Consider the following 25,682-nt stretch of genomic DNA (forward strand, 5'->3'; position numbering starts at 1 on the left):
TATTTATATAATATATATATATATATATATGAATGTTTCCTGCCTAGTAATTATGGGAGGATTAGCTTCTGAAAGGGAACAAAAAGTTCAGAAGTGGCTATTTAGTAAGCATATCACTAGAATCTTCTTTAACATTACAAACTAAAGATATAAGGGGAAATAGTACCATTTTTTCTCTTTTTTTTTTTTGTGGATAATGGGGCTTGAACTGGTCTGGGCACTGTCCTAGAAGACCTCTTCAGCCCAAGGCTACCACCCTATCCTTGAGGCTAGCCCCACTTCCCATTTTCTAGAAGTTAATTGGAGGTTAGAATCTTAGGTCCTTTTGTGCTCGGGCTGGCTTTGAACCTTGATCCTCAGATCTCAGCTTCCTGAGTAGCTAGGATTACAGGCATGACCCACTGCGCCCAGCTAATAGTACCATTTTTCTTTTTTTTTTTGCCAGTCCTGGGCTTGAGCTCAGGGCCTGAGCACTGTCCTTGGACTTTCTCAAGGCTAGAGCTCTACCACTTGAGCCTCAGCACCACTTCCAGCTTTTTTCTATGTATGTGGTACCAAGGAATTGAACCTGGGTCTTCGTGCATGCTAGGCAAGCACTCTACCACTAGGCCAAACTCCCGGCCAATAGTACCATTTTTTAAAAAGTCTGACTCTATCTTAATCATGAGCGAAGGGGATAAGTCAACAAACAAAATCTACTATTTGTCACATACTATGGCAGTATACACAGTCATAAATAAAAGCCCATGTCATTTTTACAAAAAGAATTGTAAAAAAAACATCTTAGACATTCCTGAAAGAAATGAATACTAATACTAAGATTACTACATCGGGCAAAATGTCCTCAGAGGAAAGAAGAGTCTTTTTTAAAGTATGATCATTAGTAAAAGCATACAATTAGCTGGGCGTGGTGGCTCATGCCTGTAATCCTAGCTATTCAGGAGGCTCAGATCTGAGGACACAGCTCAAAGCCAACTCTATGAGACTCTTATCTCCAATTAACCACTAGAAAACAAGAAGTGGTACTATAGCTCAAGTGGTAGGGCAGTAATCTTGAGCTGAAGAGCTCAGAGACAACGCCCAGGCCCAGGGGTAGGGTGATAGCCTTGAGGTAAAGAGCCCAGGCCCAGAGTTCAAGCCCCACATGGACCCCCCCCCAAAAAATCCATGTTAATAAAACACCTTACGTAATCCTCTACACTAGGTCTGCTTTAAGGTTTGTATCACAGTAAACTTTACAAAAGAGTAGAGACTAGCTGGGAAGGTAGCTTAGTGGTAGAATGCTTGCCTAGCATGCTTGAAGCCCTGGGCTCAATTCCTCAGTATCCTATAGACAGAAAAAGCCAGAAGTGATGCTGTGGCTCAAGTGGTAGAGTGCTATCCTTGAACAAAAGAATCTCAGTGACAGTGCCTACGCCTTGAGTTCAAGCCCCATGCCTAGTTTAAAAAAAAAAAAAAAAAAAGCAGAGCCATTTCTTTATTGCTAAAATAATATCCTAAATATATTGTCTCCCAGTTCATCATAATAAAATATATTAAAATTACATATTTTCTTTGTATCAGAATTTTAAATTACATATTTGAATAATTTCTATATTTCTAAATCAGTTTCGTAGAATGCTAATAAAAGTCTAGCAGAGGGGCCAGGAGTTTGGCCTAGTGGTTAAAGTGCTTGCCTAGCATGCATGAAGATCCGGGTTCGATTCCTTGGTACCACATACACAGAAAAAAGCCGGAAGTGGTGCTGAGGCTCAAGTGGTAGAGCTCTAGCCTTGAGAAAGTCCAAGGACAGTGCTCAGGCCCTGAGCTCAAGCCCAGGACTGGCAAAAAAAAAAAAAAAAAAAAAAGTCTAGCAGATAGCAGAGGTTATTCATTATATCATGATCTTGCCACACAATGGCCATTACGACGAATATTTATTTTTTTCTTCCCTATCTCCATCTGAATTATCAAAAAAAGTTATTTCCACTAGGCAGTGGAAATTCACAACTGTAATCCTAGCTACTCAGGAGGCTATAATCTAAGGACTGAGGTTCAAAGTCAGACTGGGTAGAAAAGTTCCTGAGAAACTTTTATCTCCAATCAACCATCAGAAAACTGGAAGTGGCACTGTACCTCAAAGTAGTAAAGTGCTAACCTTTAGCAAAACTGCTCAGGGCAGCGCCTGGTCCCCACAATGGGCAAAAAAAAGTAATTTTTTTTTTTTAGTACTGTACTCCACAGTATTGAATTTTTGGGTACAATATGAATTGTTAAAACCATATTAATATTAAATATGGTATGTATATTATATGCATTTTTGAACCTCATAAACCACTTAGCTATTACAGCTTTTAAATGTCTATACAGTTTAATAAAAAAATATTTATATAGGCCAAAGTTCAAATCCCTATTTTTACCTGATGTTCAAACTTGTAGAGAGGGAAAAGAAAAAAAAAAAGGAAAAGAGGTATGAGAAAAGACAGAGTATAAACACAGACACAAGGTTTGTAAATGACTGAATGTCATGTAGCTCAGCTCTTGAATCTTCTGGAAGATTCCTCTGGAATTGAGGAGTAGAAAAATGTGGTGGTTCAGACAAAAGCAGCACAATAGTGAGTAAGTGGGACTGAACACACTTAGGCTCTAAATATGGGTTTAACACTGACCATTAGGGCCGATAAAAGAATTCAGTACCAACATAAGAAACCCAAGAGTCCAATGCCATCCCTCGGCCCCTTCCAAAACAATATTTGTGCTATTTACTCTATCAACCAAACCTCACTAGAGAATGTGCCATTCCTTAGTACACAGTCTGCCACCAGAAGCTTGACAAGCTCAGCAGCAGCAGCAGCAACACTGTAGGCTCTCCCTGGTATAAGCTGGCAATAGTAACTTTGTATGTGACTCGGTATTGAAGGCACTGCAAAGCATTAGTGCGTTACCTGAAATTTGTTACCATTTTTGTCTTTCCAGATGGAAGCATCCATGTACTTAGTATCTACATTTTTCCAATATCAACTATGACAATTCTCTCATGAAAAATTCCTGTATCTAGATGATTGGGATGGGGTGGTGGGAGGGAAATGGGGACAGAAACATGAGAAGGGGTATCAATGTGTGAGAAGTAATGCACCTTCCTTTTTTTCTTTTTTTTGGCTAGTCCTGGGCTTGAGCTCAGGGCAGGAGCACTGTCCTTGGACTTTCTCAAGGCTAGAGCTCTACCACTTGAGCTGCAGCACCACTTCTGGCTTTTTCTATGTCTGTGGTACATGAGGAATCCAATCCTGGTATTCATGAATGCTAGGCAAGCACTCTTACCACTCAGGCCAAACTCCTGGCCTGTAATGCACCTTCTATCTGGCGAATACAACTGTAATCCCTCTATATATTACAATAAAAAATGACAAATATTCCTGTATCTCACTATATATATGAAGATACATACATTCATGTTTATGTATTTATTTCATATATCTTCAAACCAATATGCAAAAGTTCTAAGCAGGCAGGGAACTCCAAAGTTTAAAATCTATTTTCAGTTCTCTACTGTAGTAAATAATGTTCTTTTTTTCCAGCTAGTATTGGCCAGCAACAAAAGACTGTTCAAGGCTATTTCACAAACTTCTTACTTTAAAAATGAAGATCATGCTGGGTGTGGTGGTAATGGTGGCTCACGCCTGTAATCCTAGCTACTCAGGAGGCTGAGATCTGAGGATCGCAGTTCAAAACTAGCCCAGGCACTAAACTCCCTGAGACTCTTATCTCCAGTTAACCACCAGAAAACCAGAACTGGTGCTGTGGCTCAAGGGGTAGGGTGATAACCTTTAGCTGAAGAGCTTGGGGACAACACCCAGGCCCACAGTTCAAGTACCATGACCGACCAAAAAAAAAATCTTTAGAATATGGGCCTGGGCGCTGTCCCTGAGCTCTGCAGCTCAAGCTCTACTGTGTTGAACCACAATACCACTTCCACTTTTCTGGTGGTTAACTGGAGATAAGAGTCTCACAGACTTTAGTACCCAGGCTCTCTTTGAACCGTAATCCTCAGATCTCAGCCTCCTGAGTAGCTAGGATTACATGTGTGAGCCACCAGTGCCTGGCTATATTTGGTAACTTTTAATCTAACTGATTTCCTTCTTCATTGCAGATATTTGGTTTTAGTCAATTTTGAACCATTACGTCGACCATTATTCTGGAGAAGGATTCACAGGCTGGTTATGGACTGGTAACACAAAATGGGTAGGTGGTGACAACTCTGAAGAACCACTGAGCAAATTTATTGCATTAGCGCCAATAAAATACATATTTTACTATCTTAATTTGTTACAAGGTAATTATAAGCAATAAGTAATAATTTATTACAAATGTACTCAGGATTTTGAAATAACAATTATATATTTTGCTAAGTATCTTTTTTTGGGGGGCAGGAGTTCCATGGGGCTTAAACTCTGGCCTGGGTGCAGTCCCTGAGTTTTTCAGCCCAAGGCTACTGCCCTACCCCTTGAGCCGCAGTGCCAGTTGTGGTTTTCTAGTGGTTAATTGGAGGGAAGAGTCTCATAGACTTTAGTGCCTGGGCTGACTTTGAATCACGATCCTTCCTGAGTAGCTAGGATTACAGGCGTGAGTCACCATACCCAGCTTTGTTAAGTATTCTTTACTTTTTAACTGTTTGTGAGAGTTCTGTTTTTGAAATATGTAACTTCTACAACAGTATTTACATTTCTAGTTCTTTTTACAAAATATGCGTTGCCATTTAAGAAGTATTCTTTACTGCTAAGACTTTTTTTTTTTAAAGGACCAAGCCCAGAAATAGGTGTAATTCTTACTTAAGATTTTTAAAAAAGTGTGTATGAAAGTGTCCAGCTGGGGGCCGGGAGTTTGGCCTAGTTGTAGAGTGCTTGCCTAGCATGCATGAAGACCCGAGTTCGATTCCTTGGTACCACATACATAGAAAAAAGCCAGAAATGGTGCTATGGCTCGAGTGGTAGAGCTCTAGCCTCGAGAAAGTCCAAGGACAGTGCTCAGGCCCTGAGTTCAAGTCCAAGACTGGCAAAAAGAAAAAGAAAAAAAGAAAAGAAAAAGTATCCCTCTGTCTATTAAACTAGTTATTAAAGATATTTGCAAATTGGGGGGGGAGGGTAATGGGTACCAAGACATGTGAAAGGGTATCAATGTATGTGAATTAATGCACCTTCTATCTGGCAAATATCATGTAACCCTTTTATTAATTACAATAAAAAAAAGAAAGAAAAAAAAGATATTTGCAAAGATGCAAAACCATGTTGCCTTTCTAATTGCTTGGTTCTGGAAAATGGAGTTTGCAAAATAGGTTATTTGTGTAAACAAAAAAAAGCCTATTTTATCTACAAGGTGAGAGGATATTATGTATATATCATGTACATATATATATACATACATATGTACTCATACATTCATGCACCCATTTTTTAAACTACTAAAATTATACGTTAGGCCTTTACTGATCAACAATGCTAGTAGTAACTAAAATGACTTACAAAAGAATCCAAAGAAAGCCACTCACCTCAACTACTGAAAGAGAGCTGTAAAGGAAAAATTCTAATTAATTTACACTTTCCCCACTATTTCCTATTCTAAACGAGAAACTAGGCAATACTTTCTACATACATTTTCCTTAAATCAAATTTAACCAATCTGGATTTTTATTTAAATAATGACTTTCCATTTATAGTTGATAATCATTTCCCAAAGACATATTTACCTTCAGCCAGTGCTGGTGATTCTGTCCTTGTCCCTCTATCTGTTTAAAGAAAGAACAAAGGAAGACAGTCTAAAACATTATTATATTTTTAAAACAAATTATTACAGTTAAATTTAAAAATAAAGTCCAACCAGGGTGCTGGTGGCTCATGCCTGTAATCTTAACTACTCAAGATGCTGATATCTGAGGATTGTGGTTCAAATCCAGCCCACCCAAAACCTGGAAGTGGAAGACAGGTAGCCTTCCTGAAAAATTTCAGGAATAGCGTCCAGGCCAATTTCAAGCCCCAGGACTGGCACCCAAAATCAAAACAGAAATAAAGTTCATGAATGCTATTAAACTCATTAACTCCATCATTGTTTATGGAAGAAACAATGGGTAACAAGGACATTTTTCTATATTCCCATAAGAGGGTCCTAAAATCACCGAAAGACGTGTTCATACATTCTTATCACAGTTTTAAGTTCATTTAGTGTAAATGTATTTTTTAAGTTGTACTAGTCATAGGCTACAATAATTTTAGGTAAAATAAAATCTTTATAATGAGTTAATTAAAATTTTGCAACTAAAGTCTCTTTAGGATACTTTACACAAGGAAGGGGAAGGAAACACTGGACTAAGGTATCCAGACATCTTTATGTGAATGTGTTTCTCTAAGTGTTGATTCTATAACTCAAGAGTCCTGGTAGGTTGGGTACCAGTAGCTCACCTGTAATCCTAGCTACTTAGTGGGGCTAAGATCTGAGGATCACAGTTCAAAGCTATCGCAGGCCACCAGAAAACCTGAAGTGGAGCTGTGGCTCAAAGTAATACAGCACTAGCCTTAAGCATAAGAGCTCAGGGACAGGGTACTTAGTTCAAGCTCTACAACTGACCAAAAAAAAAAAAAAAAAAAGTCCTGAATTCAACACATTTCTACTTACAAAATTACTGGACAGCATTTTTAGTATATAATCTTACATTGTCTTCCATAAGCTGGAATATGTCTGGCAAGTATTGAAACAGAACAACACAACAAAAACACACACAAAAAAAACAAAACAAAAAAACAAGACAGGCACTTGTAATCTTAGCTCCTCAGGACACCTCTGTGCTACCTCTGTGCTGCCTCTGTGCAGGCATCTGCCTTTGGCAGATCTCTACTTCACTGTGTTTGGGGACTCTCTTAAGAGATGCTATCCAATCACACAAACCTGCAATTAGGAAAATGTTAGCATAATGTGGCCTGGGGTAAATCAATATTCCCTCTGCTTGCCACAACCTTCTCAAGACTTTCTTGAGTTGCTCAGTTTAATTTTTGCTTCCCCCAAACTTCCCCACCCCTATTTTTTTTTTTTGTCAGTCCTGGGCTTTGAACTCAGGGTCTGAGCACTGTCCTTGGGGCTTTCTCAAGGCTAACACTCTACCATTTGAGTCACAGCACCACTTTCAACTTTTTTTTTTCTATGTAAGTGATACTGAGGAATCGAACCTGGCTCTTCGTGCATGCTAGGCAAGCACTCTACCACTAGGCCAAACTTCTGGCCCTCCCCATTCTTTCTCATATCAACAAATCCCCAAATAGATTATCTTCAAAAAAGCTCCATTCTCAAGCTCTACTACAGTGAAACCAAATTCTAACAACTGTCTTCCAGGATGCCACACAAACTCTTTTTCGCACATTCTCACTGCATGTTCTTCTCAGTCTCCTTTAACTCCTCCTTTGCCCTCAAACTCCTAAAGCTGACAGGACCAAGGCTCTCATTGTGATCCCATTTGTCTTACAGCTTTTGGACCAGTTACCTCAAGTTTTCATGTCCAGTCATTTCTCTCCAACTTCACCCAGTATCTCCAATAATATCTCTAAAAGTGAACTCTTTCATCCTCCCTCCCCAAATCTGATCTACCTGCAGGGTCCCTCAACACGGGGCATTAACTCTCTTCCCTTTACTCACATCCCAACCTTACATTATTCTTTCTCATACACTCAGTGTTCTGCCCAACCTCTGACTAAATCCTTATGTTTTCAATCTCCTGTTAAAAGCTGAAGGGTCACCTACACTATCAGTATTAAATTTACTACTTCTTCTCTATTCAAGAGGTTCCAGATCACAGGTTGCAAAGAAAATGCATATGAAATTGGCGGAGACCATCTAAGGTCCAAACTGTGCCATTGCTATTAACATACCATAAACAGATAGGCAATCAGTGCTAGATGTAAGTAATAAAGAGATGTTAATTGTGATTGAATTTAATGAGGTAAGTTTAAGAAGTACTTGGCAAGCCAAACAAAACAGTTGGAAGGCTGCAGTGTGGTAACTACCATCGTTTGCTTGCTCTCTAGAACTTTATGCTGTCTAGACTGTAGAATACCATTTACTTTTTTCAGAACATGAAAAGTAGCTATATGGTCAAAGTCTGACCACTGCGGTTTTCCTCAAAATTTTCTCTTGAATCATGTCTTTATAAACGGACACGAACCAATATTTGATGCCTTAGTTTTTGCCAAACACAAAATGTTTCCCCTAAAGCCCACTACAGACACCTAGAAATAAGTAGTTATTTGATGCTCAAGTATACACCCAAAGAAACACATGTATACACACACACACAATGAAAAGTGTACCTAAGGCTAGGAGTGGTGGCTTATGCCTATAATCCCAGCTACTCAGGAGACTGAGATCTGAGGACTGCAGTTCAAAGCTGGCCAGGGAACAAAAAAGTCAGTGAGACTCTTATCTCCAATTAACCACCAGAAAACCCCAAGTGACTATGGAGCTGAAGAGCTCAGGGACAATGCCCAGGCCCAGAGTTGAAGTCCCACAACCAACACCCCCCCCCAAAAAAAATTAAAATTGTAAAAAGCTTACAAATTCTAACTTTCTGCTGACAGCCAACCATCAGTTTACAAAGTAGTGCTGGCTTGCCAAGTTCACTTTTGAATATCACCTCTGGAACCACACTGTCAGGCACTACTTGGGACAAGTTAGCCTCTACCTTTGCCCACATACAAACTTCAGGACAACAGCAATACCTACCTGCCTGAGTTACTGTGAGGCTTAAATGAGTTGGAAGCTGATACAAACAGAATACTAATAATTTGGCCCACGCTTAGAAATGAGGCTAACTCCATATTAAGAAAGCAAGCATTGCCAGGGTACTGGTGGCTCATGCTTGTAATCCTAGCTACTTAGGAGGCTGAGATCTGAGGATTATGGTTCAAAGCCAGCCCTGGGCAGGCTCTTATCCTCTTATCTTAGTCCATCAGCCTCTTATCTCCAATTAACCAAGGGGGAGGTAGGGAGGGTGTAAAAAAGCTGAAGTATCAACACTGGTAGTTAGCCTTGAGTGAAAAAGCTCAGGGACAGCACCCAGGCTCTGCACAAAAAAAAAAAAAAAAAAAAAAAAAAAAGCATTCTGCAGTGCGGGTGTCACTAGCAACTCAGGAGGCTGAGATCTAAGGATCAAGGTTCAAAGCCAGCCTGGGCACAAAAGGACCTGAGACTCATATCTCCAATTAACCTCTAGAAAATGGAAAGTGGGGCTTGGCTCAAGGGTAGGGTGGTAGGAATTCTACAAGACGTTTAAAGATGAAATAACTCCTATACTCTTGAAACTTCCGAGAAATAGAAACAGAAAGAACAATACCAAACTCATTTTATGAAGCTAATATCACTCTCATCCCCAAACCAGGGAAAGACCCAACAAAAAAAGAAAACTACAGACCTATCTCTCTTATGAACACAGACACAAAACTCCTCAATAAAATATTAGCCAATAGAATCCAGAAACAAATTTATGATCAAGTAGGCTTCATCCCACAGATGCAAGGCTGGTTTAACATTCGCAAATCAATCAATGTAATACATCACATCAATAGAGCTAAGGATAAGAATCGTATGATAATTTCTCTGGATGCGGAGAAGGCATTTGACAAAATACAACATCCATTCATGTTGAAAGCACTAGAAAAAAATAGGAACAAGAGGTACATTCCTCAAAATAATGAAAGCCATATATGAAAAACCTACAGCCAGTATTATACTAAATGGTAAAAGACTGGAACCATTCACCTTAAAATCAGGAACTAGACAGGGATGCCCACTCTCTCCACTTCTCTTCAATATAGTGCTGCAACCCTTAGCCAGAGTAATAAGGCAAGAAAAGGACATCAAAGGGATCCACATAGGGAAAGAAGAAATTAAACCATCCCTATTCGCAGATGACATGATCCTCTACTTGAGTGACCCAACAAACTCCACTCTCAAACTTCTAGAATTAATAAACTACTTTAGCAAAGTAGCAGGATACAAAATTAACCTTCAGAAGTCAGTAGCCTTCTTGTACACCAACAATACACAAACAGAAGGCCAAATCAAGAAAATGATCCCATTCGCAATAGCCCCCAAAAGAATAAAATACTGAGGAATATACTTAACCAAAGAAGTAAAGGAATTATTCAATGAAAACTACAAAAGCCTAATGAAAGAAATTAAAGAGGACACTAGGAAATGAAAAGACATCCCGTGCTCATGGCTAGGGAGAACGAACATAGTGAAAATGGCTATCCTGCCAAAATTGATATACAAATTCAATGCAATCCCCATCAAAATCCCAAAAATATTCTTTACGGAAATAGAAGATATAATCCAAAGATTCACATGGAACAAGAAAAGACCTAGAATAGCCAAAACAATTCTAGGCAAAAAGAGCAATGCCAGACCTCAAACTCTACTATAGAGCCATAGTAACAAAAACTGCTTGGTATTGGCACAAAAACAGACCAGAAGATCAGTGGAACAGAATAGAAGACCCAGAAATAGAACCACATACCTATAGTCAACTTGTATTTGATAAAGGAGCCAAAGATATACAGTGGAACAAACACAGCCTATTCAGTTATTCGTGCTGGCAAAACTGGGCAGCCACATGCAGAAAACTAAAAAATTGACCCTAGCCTTTCGCCATGCACAAGCATTAACTCAAAGTGGATCAAAGACCTCAACGTCAGACCGGAAACCGTGAAACTGCTACATGATAAAGTAGGAGAGACACTGGAACTCATAGGCACAGGCAAAAGATTCCTGAACAGAATCCCAGGGTCACCACAGATTGGAGAGACCCGATAAATGGGACTACCTAAAAATAAAGTTTCTGTACAGATAAAAACATAGTCGCAAAAGTAGAGAGACAGGCCAGGAGTTTGGCCTAGTGGTTAAAGTGTTTGCCTAGCATGCATGAAGGCCCCGGGTTCGATTCCTCGGTACCACATACATAGAAAAAAGCCGGAAGTGGTGCTAAGGCTTAAGTGGTAGAGCTCTAGCCTTGAGAAAGTCCAAGGACAGTGCTCAGGCCTTGAGCTCAAGCCCAGGACTGGCAAAAAAAAAAAAAAAAAAGTAGAGAGACAGCCAACCAACTGGGAAAAGATATTCACCAACAATACATCTGACAAATGCTTAATATCCAGTATCTACAAGGAACTCAAGAAACTAATCCCCCCAAACCCAATAAACCATTCTATAAATGGGCAAGGGAACTAAAGAGAGATTTATCAGAAGAAGAGATTAAAATGGCAAAAAAGCATATGAGAAAATGTTCATCATCTATGGTCATAAAGGAAATGCAAATAAAAACAACCTTAAGATACCACCTTACCCCAACAAGAATGGCCAAGAAGCCGGGAGTTTGGCCTAGTGGTTAAAGTGCTTGCCTAGCATGCATGAAGACCCGGGTTCGATTCCTTGGTACCACATACATTGAAAAAAGCCGGAAGTGGTGCTGAGGCTCAAGTGGTAGAGCTCTAGCCTTGAGAAAGTCCAAGGACAGTGCTCAGGCCCTGAGCTCAAGCCCAGGACTGGCAAAAAAAAAAAAAAGAATGGCCAAGATTTTGAACTCAGATAATTACAGTTGCTGGTGGGGTTCTGGAGGAAAAACGAACCCTAATACACTGCTGGTGGGAATGCAGACTAGTTCAGCCAGTCTGGAAAGCAGTGTGGAGGTTCCTTAAAGAACTGAAAATTGACCTTCCCTATGATCCTGCCATACCACTTCTGGGCATCTATCCTGAACATCATGACCCAAGATATTATAAGGACACCTGCTCAGCTATGTTCATCTCTGCACTATTCACAATAGTGAGGCGATGGAAACAATCCAGATGCTCTACTGCAGATGAATGGATACAGAAAATGTGGTATATATACACAATGGAATTCTACGTAGCCAACAGACATGATATTTGTCATACAGAAGGTGCATTAATTCACATACATTGTTACCCTTTCACATGTCTTGGTTCCCTTTACCCTCCCCCCCCCCCCCCCCCCGCTGGCCCCACTATACATCATTTTTATAATAATGATCTTTTTGCCACTCCTGAGGCTTGAACTCAGGGCCTGAGCGCTGTCCTTGGGCTTTCTCAAGGCTAGAGCTCTAGCACTTGAGCCACAGCACCACTTTCAGTTTTTCTGTGTATGTAGTACCGAGGAATTGAACCCAGGTCTTTGTGCATGCTAGGCTAGAGCTCTAGCACTTGAGCCACACACTCCTAGCCCTATAATAATTTTTTTAAAGTACAAAAAAAGGAATTGTTCAGCTATTCCTACTAAATTTTTAGCAAAGACATAAGACACATGAAATTCTCAAAGTTTAAATTACAATGTACTCAGTAAATTTTAATGTTACTACCTCATTTCCTTACTCACAAAAAAAAAACAACTATGCTTTTGACAAGAAAATGTACAGAATACACAGTACAAAGTGAGAACTACCTTAAGAAAAATTGATACCTGTAATCCTAGCTACTCTGGAGGCCGAGATCCTAAGACCGAGCCTGTTTGAATCCAGCCTTGGAAGACAAAGATGTTTTATCTCCAAATTAAGAAGCAAAAAGCTGGAAGTGAAGGATTGAGTTTCACAGTTTCTTAAAAAGTTACATATATACTACCACACGACAGTTATTCTACTTAGGTAGATGAAAGATGAAATGGTTATGACCATACAAGCTATCCTACATTGATTCTCATGGCTCTTCCATTGGTACTGTAACTAACCTGCACTGGAAACAATCCAAATGTTTATCACCACATCAATGGACAAACTATGATAACATTCAGGCTTTGGAATACCACTCTGCAAGAAAAGGAACAACTTCCTGTTGTACTCACATATGTATAATTTCGAAATCTCATTAGGCTGAAAAAAGCAAGATAATCTTAGTATATAAGTTCTCACATAAAATATTGTAGAAAGCTGGGCACGGTGGCTCACACCTGCAATCCCAGCTACTGAGGAGGCTGAGATCTGAGAATCAAGGTTCAAAGCCAGCCCTGGCACTAAAGACTGAGACTTTTATCTCCAATTAGCTACTGGAAAACAGGAAGTGGAGCCATAGTTCAGGGGTAGGGCAGCAGCCTTGTGCTGAAGAGCGCAGGGACAGCGGCCAAGGCCCAGAGTTCAAGCCCTATGATGTGTGTGTGCGCGCATGCGCGCATATAGCACGCGCGCGCGCATGCATGCGCGCGCATGCATGCACGCACACACACACACACACACACACACACACACACACACACGATTACTGAGGCTTGAGGCTAGGCACAAGTGACTCCCATCTGTTATCCGAGATTCTCAGGAGGCTGAGATCTAAGGATTATGATGAAAGCCAGCCCAAGTAGATGAGACTCTTATCATCTTCAATGAATCAGTAAAAAGCCAGAGGAGGTGTGGAGGTATGGGGTCAAATCAGAGCACCAACTTTGAGGGACAAAGTTAATAAACAAGAGTGTAAGCTTCAGAACTTGCATGTATACACGTACACATGCACATACTCTCTCAATCTCTCTCTTGAAAAACTGAAGGAATGAAGGACATACCACACAAGCACTAGACCTTTTGCCAAGCCTCACCTGACATGTTGGGAACAACAGTAACTCCTCTGCATGGGCCTTATCATAACCATTATATACTACATATTTGATAGTGTGTGCTGGTAGCAATCAAAATAACAAAATTTTCAGATTAAATAGTTTTCCACATCATCTAAAACAGTACATTCAGCAAAAATCAAGAAAGGAGGTCCGGGAGTTTGGCCTAGTGGTAGAGTGCCTAGCATGCACGAAGACCTAGGTTCAATTCCCTGGTACCACATACATAGAAAACAAGCTGGAAATGGTACTAAGGCTCAAGTGGTAGAGCTCTAGCTTTGAGAAAGCCCAAGGACAGAGCTCAGCCCTGAGTTCAAGCCCCAGGACTGGTAAAAAAAAAAAAAAAATCAAGAAAGGAGCTCCAAAAGGCCAGATATTATCTGCAAGGCAGAGTATGAAGTGCAGAGTAAAACAAGACCTGTCCTCAAGATGCTCATAGTCTACGAGATGACATGTAAACAAATCACTATACTAAAGGCTAATGAAATAAGATGCTATTTCAGAGTTGTGTGGTTAAACTGCTATAGGAAACAGATGAGGGACTAATTTAATTCCAGAGGAGCATGTCAGAGAAATCTAGAGAGTGATGACAGAGTTTGCCCCTACATTAAAAAGCACCACTAGCACTAACAGCTTACAAAGACATTTTCCATATGCTTTGAACTAAGCAAAATAACTTTCTAAAGGTTTAATATTAGTGGGCTGGGAGTGTGACCTAGTCATGAGTGTTTTGTCTAGTATGCAGGAAGCCCTGGGTTCAATTCCTCAGTACCACATACACAGAAAAAGAGGGAAGTGGTACTGTGACTCAAGTAGTAGAGTGCTAGCCTTGAGAAAGCTCAAGGACAGTGCCCAGGCCAAACTGGAGAACATTTTCTTCTAAAAGAAGCAAGAGAAAAATACCATCTGATTATTAACAAAGAGATACATAATAAAATAAATCTGAAATCCTTAAGGAAAAGGCATTGTTATCTCCACTGCATACTACAAACTCAATCACATGGTATGGAGGGCTATTTTTATGTCAGTCATGTTTTTGTCTTCATTTCTCATATTTAAATTTCACATCTTCAATAACCTTTATGAATTAAGCTTAGTAAAATGCTTTTAGTTTAAATAATTTAAATATAACGTACTTTCATAGGGTTGACAACGCAATAAATTTAAGTTGAGACTTACAAAATAAAAAGGCTTTGTTCAACTAAGACTAAAACAACATTGAGAATTCACCAGAACAATGTCTTTTTGAATGTTCATTGTTAGTTCCCAAATTCTCAATGGCTGATGTGCTCAATGCCTCCAAATACAGCTCAGACGTCACTCCCCCACATCTGTATACTGTCTCTTTCACCTGAATTCCATCAGCTGTAAAAGTACCTAGACATTGTTTCATTATATAGTCCACTGTTTTCATTTGTATCTGGCAGGTATTTATTCTATCTAGAGAAAAAAAGCTTTTGAAAAAAATATTTTTAGGAAGGAAAAAAGGGAAGTGCTCAGACATTCATCGCCGAGGAACGGGGTTAAAAGGAGCATCAAGTCCGTGGACGACCCTGGGGCGGCCTTGGCAGAGGAGCAGAAGGAAATGGAAGATAAAGTGACTAGTCCAGAGAAAGCTGAAGCAGCAAAATTAAAAGATATCCTCACCTGGGACAAAAGCCTTAGGTTCAGATCTTTTAAGGAAGTGACTGCAGAAAGGGCAAAAATATTTTGATTCTGGAGATTACAACATGGCTAAAGCAAAGATGGAAAACAAGCAACTGCACACCGCAGCCCCGGACAAGACAGGGGTCACTGGGGACCACATTCCCACTCCACGGGGCCTTCCTCAGCGGAAACCTTCCCTCGTCGCTAGCAAGCTGGCTGGCTGATGAAAAGACCTGAACTGCATGAATCTTCTAATTCCCATTCTTTCTCCTTACTATGTGACGTCCCCACTTCTGTTTCCTTTCCTTCACTAAGTCTTTTGAGACTGACAGCTTTGCAGGTAGCGGTAGTGTGTGCTGCTATTGTAAGGGACTATTCCTGTGTAGAGGTTTTGATTAGCTTAACAGTGCACTGATGAAAAGGACATAAATAATCTACTTGAAAATAATGGTATATATTACCTACTTTCTAATGTAGGTCTGGTCCCAACAAGAAACAAAGCAAGTTGTACCATTTTAATGTTCTGGCTTTCTTCATCTTAATTATCGCTTCATACACTAAGTACTATTTAATATGACCTCTGTTGTGTTGATTTCTTTTGTATTTTCCTCCTGGATTTTGTTACATGGAAGTTTAAGACCACAAGTTGGAAGAAAAGTCACATAACTCAAACACAAGTTGATGGGGCTCCAAAAGATTGGAATGACTATACTTAAACTTGAATGGCCTTCAACCTATCTCAGCGTTCACAATAGACTCTCCCTTGGGCAATTTGTCCATTCCAATGTAACTTTTGTGGCTTCAGTGCTTAGTAGCTGTTGGTGAAGCTTGTCCCTGGTTTTGTGGCGTTACAACCTTTTCATTGTGGATGATGTAAAGCACTCATGTGCAGTGACTGTTGCATTCACTTTTGTGCCATTTTTGTAAATACAATAGTTTTGCACAACCTTTCACAAATGTCTGTATTAATTTCACATATTAGAAAGTAGATAATGTGCCAACCAGAAGCACAAGAGCTCCTTACAAACAAACAAACAAAAAACCCCACCAACTATATGTCCTTATAGCTTTTATATAATAAGAATAGTTTACAATTTGGGGCGTACAGAATATCTGACAGAATATCAGTACCTTCTACTTGCAAGCACCCCTATTACTTGCTGAGCTATAGCCTCAGTTCTATAGAAACTTCACAGTGAAGTATAGTTGTGAAGATGCCCAGGAAACTGTCAGAAGCATTCTAAGACAATCAGACTTGTGACAGAGTAATTTACATGGTAGATAAAACTCATTCATATTAAAACATTTTGATGATTGCTTCTTTTGATATCATTTTAAGAAACTACCAATTTGCTTTTAAAAAAATATTTTTAGTCACTTGGAGCTAGACTATGTAAGAAAATATTTTTATTTTATTATTAAAAAAGACATCACAAAGCTAGCTCCTCAGGAGGCTGAGATCTGAGGATCTCAGTTCAAAGCCAGCCTGGGCACCCAAAAAAGTCTGTGAGAATCTTATTGCCAATTAACCACCAGAAAAACCACAAGTGGTGCTGTGGCTCAAGGGTTAGAGCAGAAGCCTTGAGCTGACCACTCAAGGAAAAAGCCCAGTCCCAGAGTTCAAGTCTCAGGAATGACTCCCCCCCCCCCAGCCAAAAAAAAGGAGGAAAAATGACCAAACACCAAGATCATTTTCTAAATATCAGTTGAAAAAAAAAATTTGAGAACTTCCTAGAAAAAGCACATTACAGAAATGATAGTGTTTGTTTTAAAGTCTACTCTCGCCAAACAACTTTTTCTTTCATGTATTCCAGATTACGCCAAGAATAATGTGGGATTTTCCCAGGCACATGACTGTATCCCATAATGCACATGCTTGTTCATACATACCAATTTCGTTCTGAAAACTTTTCTTTTTTTTGGTGGTGGTGGTGGGGCTTGGACTCTGGGCCTGGGAGCTGCCCCAGAGCTATTTAGCTCAAGGCTACTGCCTCCCTTGAGCCCCAGTCCCATATCTGGGTTTTCTGGTGGTTAATTGGAGATAAGAGTCTCAAGGTCTTTAGTGTCTGGCCTGGCCTTGAACTGTGATCCTCAGATCTCTCCACCTCCCAGCTGGGATTACAGGTTGAGCCCCTCCCTATTTTTTCCACAAAGATGGAGGTTAGGAGAAGAGAGGGTCCTATTATACCTACAACTCAGTTCCAACAACTTGGTTTGAAAACTCTTCTAATTTCCACGTTCTGATTTGTCTGCATTTCTTTCACAGTGCTTCATTCTTACAACTCACTTCGGCCTAGTGTGATGGCATACTCCCATAATCCAAATCACTTAGGAGGCTAAGGTAGAAGCTAAGCCTGCCTAACAAAACCTCAAGACTATAAATTTCATTTAGCACTTTCTCACATAATGTGTGCTATACTTTCTCAATTTTCCATAAAAAGGAAGAAAATAAAAAATCCATAATTCTACCAGTTAGACACTATTACCACTTCATTTTCTACTAATCTGTCATCTGAATTTTTTCTTAAGTTTAAAAAGGTTAAAATCTCACACAGGGCTGAACATGTAGCCTAGTGCTGGATCATTTGCATTCAATTCTTTCCTCAGCTTCACAAATACAAAAATACATACTATGTACAAAAATACTTTGTCATTTCATTGAGTAATTCAATTTACTAAATAATTTAAACAGATTTTCTTCAAACACCATCTTTACTATGTTGACACTCTCCCTCCTCATTTTGTCATCTCACAAGCAAATCCTTTAACAGTTATTCCTTGCCAGAGATTCAACTGCTTTTGTAACATTCAGCATGATCTGTACAGTCTCTTATAGCTGTTACTCCTCTAAAGATGATTTTCATATGATGTATTCATCCTATGAAATCCTACTACAATAAAAATGTGAATGTCAAGGGAGCTTCTGATAATAGGATCTGCCCTTCACTGGCTATAGTACAGATTTCAGAGGTCACCAAAGTTCTATCATGGCTAACTAAACATATCTCAGGCTTCATCAAGGTTACATGATTAATTTACAAAGTGCAAAAGAGCAAAGGTTGACATTTCTTTATTATTAGTGTAAGCTAAGCTTGTGGCGTATATTAGTTCTCACATGATTGCAAATAAAATTCTGTATCACCATGCATATATATTTTCTTGTTCCACATCTGTCACCAACTGACAAATCTAATATTCAAGAAAACCCTAAATGCTTAAAACTGGACATGGAGATTCATTTCATTAAATCATACATGATTTGTTATAAAGTCATCTTTCCAAAAATAAAATGAGAAGCAAATTCCATTTAAACATGCTACCAAGAAAAAGGCACTTGTAGTTCTTAGTCCAAAAAAAGCTTTAGTCTCAAAAGTTTTGTCGGTAAAAATTCATAGAATTACTAAAGTGCCTGCAGAAAAATAGTCCTTTCAAAGCTGACAATGAGAGTATTCACAGGAAAAGCACACAAGAACAATGTGTGTGGAGAGGACAAATAATGGTGTGTCTTTATGTATACATGGGATGTGTGTATTTGCAAATACATACTCATGTAAACTAACAATGTTAAAGATGCACAGGTGTTCATGTAAAATAAGAATGTTAAAGATTCGAGGAAAGGTGTTCATTCAAATTGAGACTATCTAAGTAGTGACTTAAACTTGTTTTCGTCATCTGCTTCTCTATTATTTCAGTTCTTTACAAACTTCAGCATCTATTTTGGTAAGAAGTTACTAATACGACACGCCATGCTAAAAGTATAAGCAAAACCCCCCAAAACAACCACCAACCTAGAAATTCAGAAATAAGCCTATTAACTTGCAATCAACTACTGAAGTTTACCAAGGTAGTTCAATGGGGTAAAGGGATAGTCTTTTCTGTATAGTGTTGATACAACTAGATATCCATATGCAAAAAGATAAACTCAACACAAAGTTAACAAGACTGGATTGTATACCTAAATGAAAAATTAACTTCGAAAAAAAATTTTTGGTGCTAGTACTAGATCTTGAATTCAGGGCCTGAGCACTATGCCTTAGCTTTTTCACTAAAAGCTTATTACCACTGAGCCACACCTCCATTTCTGACTTTTGGTGAGCCACCAGCAACCAGCATTTAAACAAACAAACAAAAAACCCTCTTACAATAAAATACAGAAGGCACCAGTGGCTCACGCCTATAATCCTAGCCACTCAGGAAGCCAAGATCTGAGAATCTCAGTTCAAAGCCAGATCAGGCAGTAAAGTTCAGGAGACTCTCATTTCCAATAAAATTATCAAAACAAGGCTGGTAGTTTGGCTAGTGGTAGAGTGCTTGCCTAGCATGCATGAAGATCAGGTTTTGATTCCTCAGTACCACATATATACACAGAAAAAAGCCCTTAGTGGTGCTGTGGCTCAAGTGATAGAGCTCTAGCCTTGAGAAAGCCCAAGGGCAGTGCTCAGGCCCTGAGTTCAAGGCTCAGGACTGGCAAAAAAAAAAAAAAGTTATCAAAACAAGCCAGGTGACAGTGGCTCATGCCTGTAATCCTAGCTACTGGGGAGGCTGAGATCTGGATATCATGGTTCAAAGCCAGTCTGGGCAGGAAAGTTTGTGAGACTCTTATCTCCAATTAACCACCAGAAAACCAGAAGTAGCACCTTCAAAGTGGTAGAACACTTGGGCTGAAGAGCTCAGGGACAGCGCCCAGGCCCCAAGACAGACAAAAACAAAACAGGCAAACTAACAAAAACAACTGCTAGAAATCGCACTGTGGCTCAAAATGGGACTACACTAGCCTTAAGGAGAAAAGCTGAGAGACAGTGCCCACACCCCAAGTTCAAGCACCAAGTCAGGCTTAAAAAAAAAAAAGCAACTCTGAAACACATCCTAAAAGAAGATGAATATGCTTACAACTATGAAAACTGAGCCAAAAATCCTATTGGAATTATTTAGAGAAGAAGAGAAATACAGAGGGGACAGTGACAGATTGGAATACGTGTAAATGTGGAAATTTAACAGTAAATTACCCCTCTGTATAACTAATGTAAGCTTATAAAAACAAAATAAAAACGTAAGATAGAATACTGCCAATCAGCTAAGAAAAAGTTCTTAGACGACAGAAAAGATAATATGCTAACAGACACTAAGAAGGATGAGTACCTCATACTAAAGACAGAGGCTGGCCAGTTGTCATCAGTACACATACCACAGTGGAAGAACTCGGCACACCCATTCCAAGAGATTTTTAACCCAGGCTACATATTTTGACTTGCCTTAATACTGTTCTATAAATAAAAACAGAAAGCTTCAACTACGTTCACATTTTAGTATAGAAGACGATTTCTAAAATACTTCCATATTCATGTTTTGTAAGCGTCTACTTTTAGTAGTCAGCAACCCAAAGTGGAGTTCTGCTATTACTAGATTAGTGTACATTTCTAAGTCTATAAACTCATGTATTGTCTAACTCAAACAAACAGAATAAATGAAGTGGACTCACCTGCATTTTTAACATTAGCTCAGTAAATACATTTATGAAACACCAGTAAGATATTTAGTATGGGAGGGAACTGATGATTCATGGCTGTAATCATAGCTACTCAGGAGGCTGACATCTCAGGATCACAATTGGAAGCCAGTCAGGGAAGAAATGTCCAATGAACTTTTACCTCCAATTAAGTATCAAAAAAGCTGGAAGAGGGGCTGGGAGTGTGGCGTAGTGATAGAGTGCACCCCTAGCATGCCCGAAGCCCTGGGTTTGATTCCTCAGTACCAAATACTCAGAAAAAAAGCCACAAGTGGTGCTGTGGCTCAGGTGGCAGGGTACTAGCCTTGAGCAAAAAGTGTCCAAGGACAGTGCCCAGGCCCAGAGTTCAAGCTCCAAGACTGGGAAAGAAAGAGACAGAGAGAGAGAGAGAGAGAGAGAGAGAGAGAGAGAGAGAGAGAGAGAGAGAGAGAGAGAGAGAGAGAGAGAGAGAGAGAGAGAGAGAGAGAGAGAGAGAGTGAGAGAGGGAGAAGAGAGAGACAGAGAGAGACAGAGAGAGAGAGACAGAGAGAGAGAGAGAGACAGAGAGAGAGACAGAGAGAGAGAGACAGAGACAGAGAGAGAGAGAGAGAGAGAGAGAGAGAGAGAGAGAGGGAGGGAGAGAGAGAGGGAGAGAGAAAGAGAAGCTGCAAGCGGGGCTGGGAACATAGTCTAGTGGCCGAGTGCTTGCCTAGGATCCACAAAGAATTGGATTTGATTCCTAGACAACATACATAGAAAAGCCAGGAGTGGTGCTGTGGCTCAAGTAGTAGAGCAGTAGCCTTGGAAAAACCCAAGGACAGTGTGCCCTGTCCCTGAGTTCAAGCCCTAGGACTGGGGGGGGGGGGGAGGAGGAAGGAAGAGGGGGGAGAAAAGCTGGAAGTGGAACTGTTGCTCAAGTGATAGGCAGCCTTGAGGAGAAAAGCCCAGAGATAGTGTCCAGGCCCTGAGGTTCAAGCCTCAAGAGAACCACACATGCACACATACAATGATGACATTAAATGACATTCAACACAAATAAAAATTGCGATTACCTTTTTAAATACTTCTTTACAGAACTAGCTGGGAGGAAAGATTTTAAAAATGCAGTCCCCTAAGCTGAGACAGAAAATGAGCAAGAGAAAGGTACTTCAGGTTTAAACCTCTCCATCACTACTAGATCTTACAATTCTGAATTTGTACTGTCTCAACAGAAAAAGCAGCCTTCCTTAAAATGTAATTAGGGCTGGGAGTTTGGCATAGTAGTCAAGTGCTTGCTTAGCATGCACGAAGACCTGGGTTCCTTGGTATAACATACATAGAAAAAGCCAGATGTAGTGCTGTGGATCAAGTGGTAAAGCCCTAGTCTTGAAAAAGCCCAAGGACAGGGCTCAAGCTGGCAAAAAAAAAAAAAAGTAGTTAATTACCATCATTTGTTAGAACTTGTAAGGATTTCGAGAACGGTAGTTTGATATATAGTAAAAGCAAAGTTATCTCATATCTTGCATACTATGGCAGTATTTTCATATTTCACTTCATTGCTCTTGAAATTCTTGAGGAAAACATATGGATCTCTTCCAAACAGAAAGATGTCTAAATGTGCCCAACATTACTCACTGATTAAATGTTACTGGTACTGTCCATTTATCTTAAAGAAATCTAATCATATTTCTACCACGGTCCTTATGTTGCTACAAAAAACCAGATCAAGAAGTAAACATCAATCACATGTCTTGTCTTCTTACTACATGCAAAGAAACATTTTTGCAATCAGATTTTTTTTTTTTTGCCAGTCCTGGAGCTTGAACTCAGGGCCTGAGCTCTGTCCCTAGGCTTTCTCAAGGCTAGAGCTCTACCATTTGAACAATAAGCATCACTTCTAGCTTTTTTCTATGTATGTGGTACCAAGGAATTGAACCCGGGTCTTCATGCATGGTAGGCAAGCACTCTACCACAAGGCCAAACTCCTGGCCCTGCAATCAGATTTTTAAGAGCCAATTTATATCTATGGGTAAACAATTCTCTATAGATATTTTGCATGTGTTGTAAGAAGTACCAACTACTCTTAGCTCTAGAGAATCTTTCCAGGATTTCTGCACTGTGAACAATTGTGAAAAATACAAATAATGCCTCTTTCCAGAGAGAAAGACAAACATGCATACTGTTTACTGTAAAGATTAAGGTTCCCTAATTTCAGAGCTTCATTCCAAAAACATGTGTACAAATATTATTTGACCCTCACCAACTCACTGTAGAATGGAGGCTCAGAAAAACAGTACAAATACTGATACTCTGCCTTCCTTCCATCTCTGAACAAGTGTCACGTCTTCTGCCACTATCCCTTAGAATGGGAAACTTATTAGATTGCAACAGAATATAGCCTCAAGCTGGGTGCGGTGGCTCACACTTGTAATCCTTGCTACTCAGGAGGCTGAGATCTGAGAATCATGGTTCAAAGCCAGCCTGGGCACTAAAAAGTCCATGAGACTCTTATCTCTAATTAATCACCTGAAAACCAAAAGTGGCGTGGCGCTGTGGCTCAAGGGGTGGGTGGTACCTTTGAGCTGAAGAGCTCAGGGACAGCACCCCAGGCACAGAGTTCAAGTTCCACAACCAACAAAAAAAGGAGAAGAAGAAGGAAAAAAAAAGGAATGTAGCCTCAAATTGTTCTGGCTCTTACCAGATGCAGAAATATAACATTCTAAGAAAAACAATAAAGGCCCAAATACTGAGTTCTGGAAATCAGAATGAGCCTTGTAGCTGGTCAGGAGAAGGTGGGAATCAGGATCATCTCCCTTCCAGTCTGCTATACCGTAGAAGTGAAACCAAAATTAGCAGCCTCAATGGTAGATGGTTGTTTACTCTCCACTGGGATAGTGGAGAAGGGATGTACTATGACAACAGGCCAACCCAAGTAAAAGGAACCAGGCTGCTGAACTAAAGAATCCCCTAAGTTAAATTGATGGTTTAAATAATGGTGGCCTTGCTGTCAAATGCAAGCTTCAGGAATATCTGAAGCATTAGAAGCTTCTTTGATCAACAGTTAATACAAAGCTCTGATTCCCGTCACAGTTTCTCTCCTTCCTTACCCTGATACCATTCTGCTTACAAACTCAAATTCTTTTGTTATAAAGTAAAAAATGATTGGTGATGGAGCTGAGGTCCACTGAGGGACTAATCCGAGACTGCCCAGAAAACTAAGAAGGAACTCAAATGCTGTGGTTCTTCTGGGTACAAGCAACAGAGACATCCAGATTCCCATCATAGGATTTGCTCAGGGTTTCCAGCAGACTAGGGGATCAAATATGAGGTACATGTGGAGTTCTTCAGGCCAGTGCTCACTATATGGCTACAGCTTAGTGAACATTAGAAATTGACCATACTTCTCTACCCTGTGTTAGAGAGGGTTCTTCCAATCTGGAAGAGGTACACGTGCACAAGTGCTATTTTGGGGGCCCCACACTCAAATGCCCATTTAGGGCTATCAGTCTCTGGGATTCATGTTTTACCAACTAGTACATCAAGCCAGGTATCATCTACAAGTGAAACTTGAGAGTTCTGGACTCACTGCCTCCTATACAACTATCAGGTATATTCCCTTTGAAAAAAAGCTATTAGCTTCTTGGCTCTGTAGAAACTGAATGGACCATTTCTGGATCCATTTGCTTAGCCTGGCATTCCTATTTTGGGGTGGATCAGCTCATATCCAATGACTAACAATACAATAAGTCAATGGAAAATGCTCACTTAGAAACATATCTATCTGGCTTAGCCTTAGCCCCAGGCAGCAGCATTTCAACTGCGGTAAAATTTCCATTTCTCCAATGCTCCAGTGAGGTTGGTTACAGGCTCGATGGACTCCACATCCAGAAAAGCAGCAAATCTTATACACTGCATCATACATATTTAAACATTTCCGCATGGACTGGGCAATGACTTACTAACCAGTCTTCCTATAGCTGATCTTATTTCCATCTTCTTTCACTGTCAACCCACACCCTAAAAACAGACAGAACAGACTGCATGTGGTAGTATAACCATAATTCTAATTCTTTGGAGGCCAAAAAATTTTAGTTGGGCCACAAGGACTACATAGTGAGTTTGAGGCCAGACAGAACTATATGGCAAGTTCCTACCCCCCAAATAAAAATAAAAATTTGAAAATTTATTTTAAAGATTAGAAAAGGCAGACTGAGCAATCTTCCCTTCTCCCCACATCTGTAGGTGGGGATAGAACCCCAAGCAAAATGCATGTCTGGCAGAGGCTCAATCACTGGACCACACCCTCTGCACTCAGAACAAGATAACCTGAGTCTTTAATTCTCTCCCACAAACTCCGGTACAGATTTCTCCACTGCCACTAGGCCAAGCGAACTGAACACAATTAGTTCCCACTAACTTGTGTAGATGGTCTTAGGGTTATTTACCTTCCTCTTTCTCACTTCTTTACTTAGCATTACAGCCCTACTGTACAAGGCTTTATAAACAAAAAGGTTGACCTTAGCCTCAAGATAGGTTATTCATACAACACTTAAAATAGGTTATTCATTTAATCACTGAAATCACAGTATCTTCCATTCTAAACGGGGACTATGATGCTCTAGTCATCAATATATCTCTGCTTTTATGTGCCCAGTAAGTATTTGAGTAAGGCAATTATATCCTGCCTTCCTTATGTTTCATTAAAATCAATACAAAAAATTCCAGTAATATGGTGTAGGGTACACAGCTGTAATCCCAGCACTAATGCCACTAGAGCAGAAGACCAGCCTAAACTATATGGCATGACCTTGTCTTTAAGAGTTTGGCCTAGTGGTAGAGTGCTTGCCTAGTATGCACAAAGACCTGGATTCAATTCCTCAATACCAGTACAGAGAAAAAGCCAGAAGTGGTGTTGTGGCTCAAATGGTAGAGCCACAATGAGACA

The 25,682-nt window shown here is 39.9% G+C and overlaps 1 protein-coding gene and 1 pseudogene across 10 annotated transcripts in view; one reads left to right on the forward strand and one right to left on the reverse strand.

Moving 5' to 3' along the window:
- Cyrib (CYFIP related Rac1 interactor B) overlaps positions 1-25,682 on the reverse strand; it is a 112,897-nt gene that overhangs the window by 32,093 nt on the left and 55,122 nt on the right. For 6 of the 10 annotated variants that reach the window (XM_090339382.1, XM_090339390.1, XM_090339385.1 and 3 more), the window contains one exon: positions 5,723-5,761. The gene's annotated coding sequence lies outside the window, so the exon portion shown is untranslated. Of the gene's footprint in view, positions 1-5,524; positions 5,544-5,722; positions 5,762-25,682 lie in introns of all 10 variants that reach the window. The other 4 variants (XM_090339384.1, XM_090339391.1, XM_090339387.1 and 1 more) reach the window with 1 other exon arrangement.
- LOC150059246 (cAMP-regulated phosphoprotein 19 pseudogene) lies at positions 15,191-15,497 on the forward strand (annotated as a pseudogene).

This window comes from Megascapheus bottae, chromosome 9, assembly GCF_031878675.1.
Source record: "Megascapheus bottae isolate mThoBot1 chromosome 9, mThoBot2.hap1, whole genome shotgun sequence".
Taxonomy (NCBI): Eukaryota; Metazoa; Chordata; class Mammalia; order Rodentia; family Geomyidae; genus Megascapheus; species Megascapheus bottae.